General features: G+C 33.5%; 1 protein-coding gene across 2 annotated transcripts in view; it reads right to left on the minus strand.

Annotated features, from left to right (window-relative positions):
• The window catches only part of CNGA1 (cyclic nucleotide gated channel subunit alpha 1), a 62,647-nt gene that overhangs the window by 34,665 nt on the left and 10,693 nt on the right, over window positions 1–17,289 (minus strand). For both annotated transcript variants that reach the window (XM_074273662.1, XM_074273663.1), the window contains exon 2: window positions 14,630–14,723. The gene's annotated coding sequence lies outside the window, so the exon portion shown is untranslated. The remainder of the gene's footprint in view (window positions 1–14,629; window positions 14,724–17,289) is intronic.

The raw sequence follows: 17,289 nt of genomic DNA on the forward strand, positions 1-17,289 counted from the left end.
CTGTGGGACCCTGTGACTTTCCTAACTGCAAATGCTCTGGTGTTAATAGCTGTGCTACCACATATCTCAGAAAAAGTCAAGACTTTTAAGACCCAGAGATGACTATCTGGAATGAAAATAGTATGTTTGTTTTTGTGTATATAGTTTTCCTGAAAAGGAATTATTAAGGTAATAAAGCAGTACTTCCTTGTTGATATGTTATCCTTGATTGAGTTTTAACTAGGGAAGATCAAGCTCAGCTTTTTCCTGTAATATAAACTCTTCTCTTTTTCTCAAAAAATAGCAACTAAAAGGATGAGGTCTTTGCCATGGTTGGGATATAACCATTCTTTGAAATCATCAACTCCATGATGAGAAGGTGAATGAGTAGCTTAGGTCATGGGTACCTTCTGGCTTATGGATTGATACCACATTGAGAGTGATTGATTAAATCATAGCTAATGTAGATATGAGTCACACCCTTAGACTTAGCCTGTAAAGAGATATCTAGCAAGGAGACAAAAACCCAGAAACAACAATACTGAGAATACAGAGAACAGAACTAGGTGCAAAAAGAGATTTGGATCCTTTCAAAAAAGGAGACCTCAAGGAGAATGTCTCAGCTCTAAAGATGGTAGCTGGGAAAAGGCATTGGAGAGGATTGCCCTCAGAGTTCCATTTTAACTATAGAGCTATATATTTTTAGCTCCTGTATTACAGCAGAAAAGAGTTCAATGATGAATGCTAAAATGAGTAAAGCTTAATGCTTTAGGGGTTCAGACATAGCAACATTCACAAGAATTGAAATTAAGTACCATAAAAGTCTCATGAAGGAGACTTCCTAATGAAAATTAAGCTCAAAGGAGTTAATTTTTTTGTTTTTTTTCCTTATTTTAATTAAAGCTTTTTTATTTTCAAAACATATACATAATTTTCATAATAAAAGGAATTTCATAATAAAGAAATTTCTAGAGAGCCTTCTGCAACGAAGAGAAATTCCAAATAAATTTCTGAGTCAAGCCTTTTGGATAGAATAGAATCTCGCACATGGGCCAAGAGTTAGAAGAACAACAATCCAGCAATATCGAGCACATTTCCCTTCCAAAAGAATTAAATCATAAATGACACTATAAGTTTGGAGTAGAGTAGAGATCTCTGGGAAAGCAGAATTTACTAGAGAGGGAAGAAAAATTGGCTTGGAGGTTTATAGACTAAGAGATTGTTTTTACTTTCTGTGAATTAAAAAAAAAAACTGTTTAAATAGATTGTGTTTTGTATACATTGTAAGCTCAAATGATTGCTTAGGGACAGGACATAGAGAGTACTTTTATTGTCTCTATATAGGTCTAAACAGGAACCAAACTCTGAGGTTTCTAATAAAAACCCTGAGGAAGATTACATGCCAAAGTAATTTGAAAAAAGTCACCAGCTTTGAACCTGATCTGGGTAAGCCCAGAGTTTGGTTTCTGGATTGTGGATTATAATTCTAAAATTGTAATGACATATGTACAACACTTGAAGATTTACAGACTATCTTAACCTCATAACACATCTACTTTATATAGATGAGATTTATATTATCTCCATTTTAAAATTTTTTAATTATCAAATTATTTTATTTTATTAATTTAAATTATTTAATTTAAATTATTTAATAATTAAATATTTAAATTATTTTATTTATTATTTAAATTATTACATAATTAAAATTAAGAAAATGATTGAAAACAATATTGGATAATTCTATCTAGCAGCAAAAGATGCTTTGATCTATGAATTTAATTATTGTGATTTCCTCTTGATAATCTGATATTTTAACATATTGTTATACTATTACTATTATACTATTATTTCTATGTGATTTAAGGACTTGAATGACAAAAAATTCCATGGTCTTTTATTTTCCTATTCTCTTGAAAGAATAAAAATATTATTAGTAGTAGTGTTTATCATAGTCTCTAATCATCCTCATTTGTGATAAACACATAGTGTAAGCCAATATGTTGTCAGAAATTTGAATAGGGTAAAGGAATTCTTTTTTTTCTCAATAGTATTCTATTTTTTTTCAAATATATGTAAAGATAGTTTTCAACATTCATTTCTGTAAGATTCCAAACTTTTTTTCTCTGAGCTTGTATTGATCTGATCAGCCACAGTCATACACACTAACTTGACTCTAACTAAAGATGTCATTTTGGTCCTCTTTGAAATGAAGAGCATCAATCAATATTCTATTATATTCATGTACAATAACTTATCAAACCATTCCCCAATTGATGGGCATCCACTCAATTTCCAATTTCTTGCCACTACAAAAAGAGCTGCTACAAACAATTTTTATACATGTGGGTCCCAGGTAAATGAGTTCTTAAATTGGGTTTTGTAGATGAGGTTGTAGATAAAATTTCAAGGGATCTATAAACTTGTTCGGGAAAAATACACATTTTCACTGACATTCATTTTCTTTGGCAATCCTACATATTTTATGCTTTTAAACATATTATCCTGGGGAAAAATACAATAGGCTTCACCAGAATACCAAAGGGTTTGGGGGGAAAAAAAACAAAAACAAAAACAAAAAATAGGTTAAGAGCCCTTGAAGTAGAGAGGTAGTAATTTCAATTGAGGAGGTTAAGGAGGGATTTTTGAGGAGTATCATAAGATTGGGCCTGGTGTTTTTGAGAGCACCATGACAGTATAGAATCTTTGCAAAGAAATCATTGTTATAAAATTAAATCTTATGGTCTCCCCACAAAGGAGACTATAAACTTATAGAACACATTCTTGGAAATACTAATAATATTTTTGAAAGTTAGTGTAGACAATACTTTTGTCTACTACCAGCTTGTTTTCCCCCAATAACAAACCCCCAAAATAATATTCCCCCGACCCCTGATATGATGGGAGTGAGCTCCACAGGGGTCACCCAAAATCAAAGTATAACAACCTCACTCTCAGAAGGATACTTTCAGGGCATACCCTCCCTTCCAGCAGGAGTTGGATTTCTGACTGTCTTTCCCAATATGGCACAGCCTTTATGTGACTTATGTTTACATATTGATATGAATGCTTGAGTTGATTTTCTCTCCTTATCTCTCTTTCTCCCTCTTCTTCCCCTTTGCTTGCATCAAACTGATTCCCATTGTTTTACAAGTTATTTTAAGCATTTGAAGTTTTTGAAGGTTTGTTTTTCTTGACCTCTTGGGTTGGCCACAGGCTTTCCTTAAACATCAATTAGATACCTGGATACGGATTTTATTTTTTGGGGGAGGATAAAGGGTTCCCCTATTGACCCTTGCTTTCTTATAATATCTTACTCCCCCAGCGTGGGTATCTGTTACACAGGATAAATTAATAAAGAATCTAATTGGAGGCTAGAAAACTAATTTGAAAGCTATTATAATACTCCTAATGGGAAGTGAGAAAAACCTAACTGAAGATGGTTATAATGAGTAGGAAAAGAAGTTAAGAGAATGGAATAGAGAGATATTGTAGAGATAGCATTGATAGAACTTGGAAACTGATTTTGAAAATCGATTGCATATGACTGGGGGGAGTGAGGGAGAAGAAATAATCAAATATGACTCCAAGTTGATGAATGTGGATGAATGGGAAGTTCGTGCTATCATCAATAGGAAAAAAGAAGATGGGGCAAAAGCAGGTTTAAGAGGAAGATGAAATTTAATTTTCTGTTTATGGTATTTAAGATCCTGGTATAATATCCTTGGAAATATATGACTAGAGCTCTGAGGAGACTGAAGTAAGAGGGAAGGATTTGGGAGTCATTTGCAATCATGGTTAAATGGAAAGAGATTCTAATTTGAAATCAGAGAACCTGGGTTCAAGTACTATCCTTAACACTCAATATCTGTTTCTTTGGGTAAGACACTTAATCTTTCCAGGCCTCAGTTTCCTAATCTGAAAAATGAGATGGCTGGATTAGATGATTTCTAACCCCCTTTCTAGGGCTATACTATGAACTATGGCAACTGAAGCCAAGAGAGTATATTAAATCACCAAAAGAAAGTATTTCTACAGAAGGGAATATGAACTGGGGTAGAATTTTAACTTCCACTCACATTTAAAGGTTGGTAAAATGAGAAACTATCAAAAGTGTCAGAAAAGGAGTAGTCAGAACAAGGAAAATTGAAATTAAAGGAAGAAAAGTTATTAAGAGAAAATGTTGAGGAGATATACAGAATCAAATGCTAAAGAGAAATCAATGAAGATGAAGAGAGGAAAAAGCCATTGATTGAATTTAGCAATAAGATCTTGGAAAAAGCCCATTTCAATAAAGTGATGGACAAGAAAACTATATTGCAAGGGATTAAGAATGAGTGATGACCTTAGACATGGAAGTAATGACCACTCTTTCTAGACGTCTGACAAAGATAATAGATGTATCAAAACAGCTTGAGAGTTGGTCTGTTCTGTATGTATCAGATATATCAAAACAGCTTGAGAGTTGGTCTGTTCTTTATGTATCAGATATATCAAAACAGCTTGAGAGTTGGTCTGTTCTTTATGTATCAATATTTTTATTAATAATGCAGTTCCCTTTCTTGTTCTTTGCATTTGAAATATTTCTGTGTGCTGATTAATATTAAATTCAAAATAATAAAGAATACTTTTTAAAAGAGAAAAAAATCACAACCTAAATTTATAATTATTATCAACAAATAATATTTACTATTTGTATAATGGAACAATGAGATTGCATGAGAACATGAATGAAGCATCCACATAAATAATCTGCGTCAATATATGGGGAAAGTTTTAAAAAATAGTGATCAACATTAATCTATGACTATTCATCTATACACTAAAGATAGTTTCCACTCCTATTAGTCAAGCCACATAACCTTTCTGAGACTCAATTTCCTCATCTGTAAAAGGGGATAATAAAAATCTATAATACCATTCCTCCACTGTGGAGTATATCCAAACTGGAGTTCAGGTTCAGAAGGGATTTCTTTTATGTCAGAGTTTTGAGAGAACACAGATGAGAGTCAAATAAAATAAACAGGTTTGGGTGGATTATGATATGTATCATTAGAAGGAACTCCCAACTCAAAAAGGTCACAAGTGCCTTGAGGCTTAAAAGTACTTACTCCACATAAGGTTGATGTGTGAATGAAATAAGATAATATATATAAAGAACTTTATAAACCTTAAAGTTTACAACACTTTCATTAGAATACTTGGCACTATGAAAGCATTATTATATAAATCAAACAAGACAAATATGAATATTTTGAATATAAAACTATGGTGGTTATATTATTTAAAAGAGTGTTCTATTTTTTAATGAATTTTAACCACCCTCCTCATGAAATGGATTTGAGAAATAAAGCAAATTTAAAGTTTGAAGTATGAACAATTTCTATGTAGTTTTAATAAGTGGCTAAGGCTGACAAGTCTGGGAAATTACAATGATGTTTAAAAGACACTACAATGTCTTGATTGCTTTGTTTATATATTCTTTCTGATTGATTACTTTAAAAAACAAAAAAGAAACTCTGGAATGATTCAATTATAAAATATACATTTTAAAGGCTTTGTCTGTTTCAAGTACTTTTTGGCTTAACAATTTCAGAAAAATCCATATGGTATCATAGAATATGACAAAATCTTAGAATTGAAAGTAGATTTAGAGGACATTTGCTTCAATTTTCTCCTACTCAACAGAGGAATCCCTTCTACCATCCAATTCAACAAACATTTATTAGATACCTAAAATTTACAGGACATTGATGTCATTAATGTAATATCACTTAGCTTTCTGACCACTTCCAATAATAATGACACGTGTGGCTCATCAACTTCACAATGCAGCCCATCATATTTTAGGTACCAATGACTGTTAAAAAGCTTTAAGATATATTGCTTGCAGAATCTGCTTCCCTCTTAAGTTCTATCCATTGGTCCCAATTCTACTAACAGATAATGAAACAATTTGCTCTTCTAGATGACATACTCTAAGTTTAAAATAAGAATATTTAGGGAAATGTGTAAAAGATACTCTTTTTCATACTACAACACCCAAACATCAGAGCCAAGAATAATATACACAGGAAAGAGTACAATTTTATAGAGGAAAAAAATGGATTTTTAATGAAATAAAGGATTTCTAAGCATTCCTGATTAAAAGATGAAAATTGTGTAGAAACTTTGAAATACTAACAAAGGAGCTAAGAAAAACATTAAAAAGTTACCATGAGTGAACAATAAGGGACTAAATAAAGATAAACTTTTTACATTTTAATATATAGAGATGATATATGTCCTCTCAGAGCATTGTCATCAGGGATAATAGAGTGGCATTAGAGAGCATGGGAATGGTTCTATTTTGTCTTGATCTCAAAAGAAGAATGGAAAGAGAAAAGACTACTCAACAAGGGAGGAGTGAAAAAGAGAGGAAGGATGGAGGAAATTGTTTCACACAGTGTGCACCAGTAGAAACTTATACAACAAGGAGGAAGTGAGGGGGAGTATATGACACTTTAACTTCACTTTCATTTCAACTGGTCAAAGAATAGAAGAACATATATACACAGTTGAGTGGTGAAATACATATCACTCAATAAGGTAAAAGGAGTAAAAGGGAAGAAGGGAGAAGGAGGAATCAGTAGGACAGGTTGAAGGAGGAAGTAATCCCAAGCAAAACCAACTTAAAAGAAAGATGCACAGACATATTCTTAGCAGCTCTTTTTGCAGTGACAAAAACAAACAAACAAAAACAAAAACAAAAAAAACAAAAAAAATGGAGACCAAAGGGGTATCTATCAATCAGAGAAAGCCTGAAGAAACTATGATATACAAATGTTATAAAATTCTGTTGTGCTGTAAGAAATGATGAAGGGGATAGTTTCAGAGGAATCTGGAAAGACTTGTCTGTCTATACTGGTAAAGACTAAAGTGAGGAGAACCAAGAGAACAACTTATTCAATGACAACATGGTAAAGGCAAACAACTTTGAAAGACTTGTGTACTCTGAGGAGTTAGTATTAACTAACCATCATGCCCGTGGACTCTTGATGAAACGTGGTGCCCAACTCCTGATAGAGGGGTGAAGGACTCGAAGACTTTTTTTTTCTTTTTTTTTCTCTTTTTTTTTTAAATTAATTTTATAATTATAACTTTTTTTTGACAGTGTATGTGCATGGGTAATTTTTTACAACATTAACCCTTTCACTCCTGTTCCAAATTTTCCCCTCCTTCCCTCCACACCCCTCCCCTAGATGGCGGGTAGTCTTATACATGCTAATTATGTTATAGTATATCCTAGACACAATATATGTGTGCAGAATCAAATTTCTTGTTGCACAGGAAGAATTGGATTCAGAAGGTAAAAATAACCTGGGAAGAAAAACAAAAATGCAAACAGTTTACACTCATCTCCCAGTGTTTCTTCTCTGGGTGTAGCTGATTCTGTCCATCATTGATCAGTTGGAATTGGATTACCTATTCTCTATGTTGAAGTTACCCACTTCCATCAGAATACATCCTGGTACAGTATCATTGTTGAAGTGTATAATGATCTCCTGGTTCTGCTCATTTTACTCAGCATCAGTTCATGTAAGACTTTTTTTTTTTTTTTTTTTTTTTTGATATGGCCAATGTAGGAATTGGTTTTGTTTAACTACATTTGTTATAAAAAAGTTTTTCTTTTCTTTCTTTTAAATAGGGAGAGGGGAAAGTGGAGAGAGACAGAACAGATTTTTGCAGGGGGAAAAATATTAATTTAAATAAATGAATTCAGATGGAAAAAATGGATTTTTATTTCAGTAGTAAACTTGGAATGTTATATAATTTCCCAAATGCAATCTATCCTGTTCTTTTCCTTCTGTTCACTTTTAGGTGGAGTTCATTGTCTAACTGTTTTATCAATATAAAAATATGTGTTTTGTCATGGTCTATACATTAGGCATTTTATTTATTTACTTATTGTAATAAATGTAATGAAAATGTTTTCTTATATCAAATAATGAAATACATAAAAGATGCAAATAACAATTTTAGTCATTTATTCATTTTCCAAACTCTCTGATACTTTAAAGTAGTGACTACTAAATTATGTATAATCTTAACTGAGACTTGAATTCTTTCTAACTGCTCACAGTATTTTTTTTTCCTTTGACCTGGGAACTCTATATTTTAACTGTTTTATTCCTCAGAGTTTTCATCTTGGAGTTCCTTTGAGAAAGTAACCAATGGATTCTTTCAAGTTCTACTTTGCCCTCTGGTTTTAGGAAATCGGGGTAATTTTCTTTTAATATATCTTGAAATATTATGTTCAAGGTCTCTTTTTTTAGACAGACTATCCATTTGGACTTTCAGATAATCCAGTCATTCTTAAATTATCTCCTTTCCTGATGTTTTCCAAGCCAACTCTTTTTGTTATGTGATACCTTATATTTTCCCCTCTATTTTTTTCATCTTTTTCATTCTTTTAATTTTAATTATGTTAATTTATAAGAAACCGAACCATTCTCCAATTGATAAATGGTCAAAGGATATGAACAGACAATTCTCAGAGGAAGAAATTGAAACTATATCCACTCACATGAAAGAGTGTTCCAAATCACTACTGATCAGAGAAATGCAAATTAAGACCACTCTGAGATACCACTACACACCTGTCAGATTGGCTAAGATGACAGGAACAAATAATGACAAATGTTGGAGGGGATGTGGGGAAATTGGGACACTAATACATTGCTGGTGGAGTTGTGAAAGAATCCAGCCATTCTGGAGAGCAATCTGGAATTATGCCCAAAAAGTTATCAAACTGTGCATACCCTTTGACCCAGCAGCGCTACTACTGGGATTATATCCCAAAGAAATACTAAAGAGCGGAAAGAGACATATATGTGCCAAAATGTTTGTGGCAGCTCTTTTTGTTGTAGCTAGAAACTGGAAGATGAATGGATGTCCATCAGTTGGAGAATGGTTGGGTAAATTGTGGTATATGAAAGTTATGGAATATTATTGCTCGGTAAGAAATGACCAGCAGGAGGAATACAGAGAGGCTTGGAGAGACTTAAATCAACTGATGCTGAGTGAAATGAGCAGAACCAGAAGATCACTGTACACTTCAACAACAATACTGTATGAGGATGTATTCTGATGGAAGTGGAAATCTTCAACATAAAGAAGATCCAACTCACTTCCAGTTGATCAATGATGGACAGAGGTAGATACACCCAGAGAAGAAACACTGGGAGGGGAATGTAAATTGTTAGCACTACAATCTGTCTACCCAGGTTGCATGTACCTTCGGATTCTAATGTTTATTGTGCAACAAGAAAATGATATTCACACACATGTATTGTACTTAGACTATATTGTAACACATGTAAAATGTATGGTATTGCCTGTCGTCGGGGGGAGGGAATAGAGGGAGGGGGGGTAATTTGGAAAAATGAATACAAGGAATAATATTATAAAATATATATATATATATATATATATAATTAAAAAAAAATAAAAAAAAAATAAAAAAAAATTTTAATTATGTTATCCAGTTATTAGCTTCCATTTGGGCCAATTCTAATTTTTCAAAAGTTTGTTGCTTGAACAAAGTTTTGTACCTCTTGTGATAAGCTGTTAATTCCCTTTCCAATTCCTTCTTGCATCACTCTCATTAATTTTTCCCATTTCCTCCCTGATAACTGTCACTTGATTTATGAAAAAAAAATTATCTCTTTTAAAACATTTGCATCATCATCATCATTCATTCTACTAATTTTAGTTGAACAGGTGCCCAAATTGTTTTTCTTTGAGGCTTTGCTAGTGGTCATTCTGGAGTCTTTATCTTTTAGGCTTGTATTTTTGACCACCCTGTCACTGTAATAGCTTTTTTGTTTGTTCATTTTTCTTTTTCCCTTTATTTTCCCCAATCAGGATACAATTTGGTATGTTTTCTAGATCCCTTTGATGGAACATACTGCTTTCTATAACTCAGCCACCCTCAAAATCCACTTTTTAAAAATACCCACATTCTTTCAGTTGTTTTTTTTTTATGTCTCTTACAATCTAAAACCCTGAAATTATGAGTTGCTCAAAAGTCAACAGAGAGACATATGCCGGATATAGATAAGCTGCAACATGTTATAAAACTCACAGTCTAGGAGAGGGATGTACACTTTCATAAGTGCAAAATAATGCTTAAGAGAAGTCTAAGCAAAGGTCCATAAGGAAAAGACAATCAACAATCAAGAAGTTTAATGGAGAAGTTGGCATGTGAGTTGAGTTTTAAAAGAATACATATTATATACTCCATTAGCTAGGGTAGGTGTTCTTAATCAAGAATTCCTCTACTTCCCCCCCCCAAGGAGTCTATGGATAGTTTCAGAGGGTTCATGAAGTTGGATGCAAAATATATTAAATCTTTATTTAAATATAACTGCTTTACTTTGTAATCCTATGTATATTATTTTATTCATTGAAACACATTATATTGAGAGAGAGTTCATAGATGTCACTAGACTGCCAAAGGGGTTTGTGACACAAAAATGGTTAAGAATCACTGAGGGGAGGGGGAAGGTAGGTAGTGAAGTGGATAGAGCCCCAGCCTTGAATCCAGGAGGACCTGAGTTCAAATCTGGTCTCAAACACTTAACACTTCTTAGCTGTGTGACCCTGGGCAAGTCACTCAACCCCAGCCTCAGGAAAAAAAAAAAATTATCACTGAGGGGGCAGATAGGTGATGTAGTGGATAGACACCCTGAAATCAGGAGGACCTGAGTTCAAATTTGGACTCAGACACTTAATACTTCCTAGCTGTGTGACCTGGGCAAGTCACTTAACTCCAAATGGATGACTTGCCACCTTATGAGAAAGGGCTTAGACCTTTCTCAAATATGTTATGTCAAAGGACAGGAAGGGAATTTTTAACTACACATAAACAACATAAAACAAAAAATATAAATATTCTGAAGCATGTTAAAATATAAATGTTCTGAAGCATGCATTTCATTTTAAGACTCCATCTATTTCTTTAGAAAGAGTTACTTAATGAAAGAGAGAAAATATAAGAGTCAGGATTTAGAAGTACAAGAAAAATTTTAAGATCCCTTAATTTTTTCCATTCTACACAATGGAGGCACAGAGAAGTTTTTGTTTGTGTTTTTTTTTAATGTCCAAGGTATTGTTGCTTGTCTTTCATTCTTGAAGACAACCATAACATGAGGGAGGTGATGATGTGACATGCAAGTAAATTGGTTTTGAGTGAGAGAGAGCCATGCAAAGTCACCAGCTTCACTTTCTCTTCCAGAGACATCTGAGATCAGTGGCCAGATATAGATCAGGATGACTGGAGATGGCCCTGTTTGCAGTGGGAGCTTCACCTTCACCTTTTTAAGCTAAGGTCTTTAACAAGTCTCATTTTGACTGTGACAATGCCCTATCAGTGATAAAAACTAGGTAAGAAATAAAGGAGGCAGAGAATGGCCTTTTTTACATGATTAAAATATATAGTCTACATAAGGTAACCTCAAGAAGAACTAAGGAGGGAGCCATACCTTTTCCCAACCTTCTTTGCCAAATGTTCTAATTAAATTCTTTCAAAAACTATTTCAGGTTTGGGGGTTTCTTATCTACTGGCATTTACTAATATGTTTCCCTAATATGGTACTTAAAATTTGAGCCCATTCTCCCCAAGGTCTAGTGTGTACAGAGGGGAGAGTCTGGCCCCTGTTTAAAGGGGATGTTTTATTTTAAAAATTGTCCCAAGGTGACACAGATAGTAAAGAGAAAACTAAGATTCAAACCTTAGACTTCTGACTTTCATATCCAATACATTTTTCTTTTTTTTTTTTCTTTCTTTTTTTTTTTGTTGTTGAGGCAATTGGGGTTAAGTGACTTGCCCAGGGTCACACAGCTAGAAAGTGTTAAGTGTCTGAGACCAGATTTGAACTCGGGTCCTCCTGAATTCAGGGCTGGTGCTCTATGCACTGCACCACCTAGCTGCCCCCTATATATTTTTCATTCAATCATAAGGTTACTTAAGTTTTTTCTCCCCTTTTATGCTCCCCATTCCAAAACTATAACCATTCAACAGGCTAGTATTTTCAGCAAAATGGGATTGGGCAATATTTCTCCAGATATGTCCACAGGAAAATTGCAACTCTAATGACAGATGAGAAAAGGGACATTGCAACACTATGAAAATGTGTCAAATGGAACACCAGGAACCTGACTTGTTGGATGACTTGTCACCTTATGAGAAAGGGCTTAGACCTTTCTCAAATATGTTATGTCAAAGGACAGGAAGGGAATTTTTAACTACACATAAACAATATAAAACAAAAATATAAATATAATATAAACAGTATAATGTTTAAAATATTTTATGATTTATAATATTTCTAATGTTAATAATAATTTACAATAATAAATATAAAAATATAAAAGAGCTAACTTCAACCAGAGAAAATTGAAAAGTTTTGTGTACACAAAATCAATACAACTAAGACAAGAAAAGAAGCTATAAATTTAGGGAAAATCTGGGTATCAAATACTTTTAAGAAGGACCTGATGTACCAGAACATAGTAAAAGTAACATAAGCATGTAAGACCATAAGCCAATCCCCAATGGATGGGTGATCAAAAGATATGAACAAAGAGTTAAAAAAAGAAGAGCTATTAATAAACTATCATATGAAAGGACTGCTCAGACCACTAAAAATTAGAGAGAAATACAAATTTCTGAGATTTCACCTCATACCCAGCAAATTGACAAAGATGACAAAAGATAGGAATTGTCAATGTTGGGAGGTATAATCAATAACATTGGTTGAGCTGTGAATTAGTCTAACTATTCTAGAAAGTAATTAACAGAGTGTACAGAGGGGAGAGTCTGGCCCCTGTTTAAAGGAGATGTTTTATTTTAAAAATTGTCTAAGGTGACACAGATAGTAAGAGAAATACTAAGATTCAAACCTTAGACTTCTGACTTTCATATCCAATACATTTTTTCTTTTCTTTTCTTTCTTTCTTTTTTTTCTTTTTTTTCTTTTTTTTTTTTTTTTGTGTGTTGTTGGTTGTTGAGGCAAAACAAAGGCTAAAACAAGACAAAACAAACTGACTAATTGTCTATATTCTTTGAAGCAAAGATCCTACTTATGGATATAAAACCCAATGACGTCAAAGATGGAAGAGTACCATATACAACAAAAAATTTACAACAGCATTTTGACAGCAGCAAAGAACTGGAAATCATGAAGATGCATATCAATTGAGGAATCAATAAACAAATTGTAGCACATGAATATAAAGGAATATTACTACCTATTATAATAAATCATGACTATGAGCAATACACTAATGCATGAGAAGACATGATACAAAATAAAATCAGCAGAACAGAAAAACAATAAATACAATGACTATAAAAATGTAACTGCAAAGAACAAAAAAACCCTGAACATTATACAATTATAATTATCATTCTTGGCCCGGAAGAAGAAAAAAATGCATTCCCCTCCCTTCTTTGTCAAATTGCTTAGGTGTACACTATTTCCCTGTGCTAAAATAAACAACATTACCATTTCTAGGTTACATTCTTTGCTGGGTCTACAGTCAGCCAGTCATTTAGCATTAATCAACTGCCTACTATCTGCTAGGCACTGTGATAAGTATTAAGGAAACAGAAAGGCAAAAGACTATCGCTGTTCTCAAGAAATTTACACTCTAACAAGGAGCTTGTTATAGTTATGGATATGGAAAATTATATATACTGTCAGATTCACTTGATAAGTTTTTTAGGTTTATATTTCTATTTATTCTTTGTTTTGAGGGATAGTTCTCTAAGGCAGGGAAATGAAATATTTAAAAATAACTGAAATAGAGAAGAAGAAAGAGAAAAAGGAGGAGGAAAAGAAGAAGAGAAAGAAAACCCTCCATAGGAAAGTCACACTTATGAGGCCTCTAGGTTCAAATCTTAGCTATGTCACTTGCTACTCGTGTGACCTAGCTCATCACTTAACTAGTCTGGCGGCCTCAGTTTCCCATTTTCAAATGAAGGGGGTTGGAATACGTCAAAGCTTCATGACCCCAATATAGGACTGTTGTAACCAAATGTCATAAGGTTATGGTTTATTATCAGTAGATATTTGATTTGTATACCTATTTTATGTACTTTTATATCTGGAGCCATGTAAAAATTTCTTGGGCAAAAAAGAGTTGGCGAGTAGGAAAAGTTTAAGAAGCCCTGGACTAGATGATCTTTTCAGTTACTTTTAGCTCTAAAATGATGATCCTATGAATCTCTGTCACTTAGAACTTAATCATGCTTCAAAATATGAACTTCCTAGAGCACTTAGCCAAACTAGAATGAGATTCTTCTAACCCTGAATAGGGATTTTTTTCCACAACAATGGTCAATACTCCAAAACTGTTTCTGGCAGAATATTCCCTCTCTATCTGTGCTAAATCTAATGACTACACTCACCAAATGGAATACATATTTGGTGAAGTCAGTAAAGATAGAGCACTGATAGCCGGTTACTTACGGAAAATATACTGGGGAGATGGGGGTGGAAAGTAAAATTTAAATGAGCAAAAGAATGTCTCAACACATCTGTGTGTAGCAGAAGAACCCAGTGCACGCATATTCATTTCTGTGTTCTACCACTATGTATCCTACCTTTGGTTGTTGCTTCTATAATTGTGTTCCTCCCCGATAATTCTCAGAATCTTTTAAGTCAGCAGCATATCCACGTCAAACAAGCAGACATATTCTGGAAATCCAGACATAGTCAAAAGTTTCAGGCACCTAGTTCTTTAAGAATAAATTCACATTTCCCACTTGCCCTCCCCCTCCACCAAGCATCTACCCCCCCCCAAAAAAAAAAGTCCTTGTAGAATTCCAAAGATAAGGACTGGTTCCGTGTATTTGCCGGGGAAGGATTTTCATGAGCCAGCATTTGAGGATTTAGAAATGGATGAAAATAACTGGCAACCAAATCACCCTTATCCTTCCTTCACCTGAGCTGGTACTTAGGAACACACAATGCATATGTATGAGAGTTACCCAGAGAACAGGACCTTTATTTAGAAAAATACATCTTTTAAAATATTAGAATCAAGAATACCCAGAGCAATCTTTCTCATTCATTTCCTTAAACTGATGCTTCAAGACCATATGCAATGCACATGATTCTGAATGTCATCTCTAAGCTTTCGCTAGTGATAACCATTTCTATTCAATTCTGAAGTGCATTATATTGACATAACTTTATGAAATAAGTTTGGATTTCTAGCAATAGTACTTAGTACGTAGTAGTTGCTCATTAAATTAAATTTAAGCGTAATCTCCAAAGCAATCTCTTTAGGGTTTAGGAACCACAGTAGTAAGATATATTCAGGATTAGTGATTCTTGGGGGTCCTTCTGAAAAGCATTACCTAGAACTTAAACCCAAGCCATCTCTTGAAAATAATGCTTTTTGTGATCTTACCCTTAAAAAAAAGCAATTTTCAGTTGGTAAAATGCATTACTACTTTTGAATCATCAAGGAAGGACTAAGGAATTACAATTAGCAGCAAATAGCAAATATATGCATATTTAACTAATATCATATCATGGCCTCCAATTGAAGACCTAGAAAGGACCTTAGAAATCACATACTTCAATCTCTATATTTTACATTGAGGAAACTAAAATCCAGAGGTGAAAACGGATCCAGTCAGACAATTATTATTAGTGCAGGGGATAGAGTGCTGGGTCTGGAATCAGGAAGATGTGACTTCAAATCGAGCCTTAGATACTTACTGTGTGACTGGATAACTCACTTAATTTTGCTTCAGTTTCCTTATCTATAAGATGAGAATCATAATAGCATCTACTTCACAGGGTTATTGTGAGAATCAAATGGAAAAATAACTAAGCACTTAGCACAGGATCTGGTACATACCAAGCCCTGTATCATTAATATTACTTTAAGCATTTTCATTTGATTAACATTCAGTTTTAATGCTCTTTTAAATGTTATGAGCTTACATTCGATGAAAAAGCAGTTCCCAAAAAACTGTCCCCTCACTAGTATCTTTATTTTTATTTATTTATTTATTTGTTTGTTTGTTTGTTTATTTATTGTGGAAAACACACAAGAATTTTATTGCCAAATTTTGAAACCTCCATATGATATCATATCTAGAAAAATCATCCATAATTTTCTTTTTTTTTTTTCTTGGTAGCTTAGCCTAAACTTTTTTTTAAAAAAAATTTTATTAATCACTAGTATTTTTAAATTATGAGAATCCTTCTTCAAGGAGCCTTGAATCATGAAATAAATTATAAGGTACATAATGTCATCTTTTCACTCACATGCCATGGGATTTGCTATTTGAGAAACAATGGACAGATTTCCTTTTCATCTAAGAATGGATTGAACTGTCAAGAGATCTCATGAATGTTTCTTCTTCTTTTTGTTATGAGATGTGAACTTTGTTCCATTGTCTCAGTAATATAAATACGAAGAGTCACATGTACTGCCTATAAAGATAACATAGGTGGAAATGGTCAGATAAGATAAAAAATCTGGCAATACCTCCAGAAACATTAACAGTGCATTAAAATCCCTAAGAACTCTATTGACTCATTTTCTAGAGTTTTTAAGGAATTTCCAATAGCAAAAAGAATCATATAATTGAGATTGTTAGGGATTTATTTTTAGCATGAGGCTATGTTTGTAGAAAGACGGATAGGTCTATTAGTGGATAGAGCACTGGGCCCAGAGTCAGGAATTCAAATCCAGCTTTGGATATTTATTTAGCTGTGTGACACTAGGCAAGTCAGTTTACCCATGTCTGCCTTAACGCTTTACAGAAGGAAATAGCAAACCACTCCAGTATCTTTGCCAAGAAAACTCCATATGGAATTATGAAGAGCCAGATGGGACTCAGCAACTGAAAAATGGGTGTCAACGGGTATAGAAACAAATTGAGTTTGAGAAACAGAGCTATAAGGCCTATTTTCACAGTACAGCAAGCAGGCAGGAGCACAGAAGTCACCAGCAATCTTTGTGGGGTTCCTGGTGCATAATAGGTGCTTAATAAGTGTTTATCGGTTAAATTACTAAGAAATATCTTATATATCTGAGAGGCAATCTATTGACAATTCAATCCATTCTTCCATTGTTTTCTATATCTTTCTCAAATAGCAAATCCCATGGCATGTATCTGAAAAGATGACATGATATACCTTATAATTTATTTCTTGATTTAAAGCTCATTGAAGAAGGATTCTCGTAATTTAAAAGCACTAGTTAAGGAACAATTTTTTTGGAACTTCTTTTCATTGAATG

Source organism: Sminthopsis crassicaudata, chromosome 6 (assembly GCF_048593235.1).
Source record: "Sminthopsis crassicaudata isolate SCR6 chromosome 6, ASM4859323v1, whole genome shotgun sequence".
Taxonomy (NCBI): domain Eukaryota; kingdom Metazoa; phylum Chordata; class Mammalia; order Dasyuromorphia; family Dasyuridae; genus Sminthopsis; species Sminthopsis crassicaudata.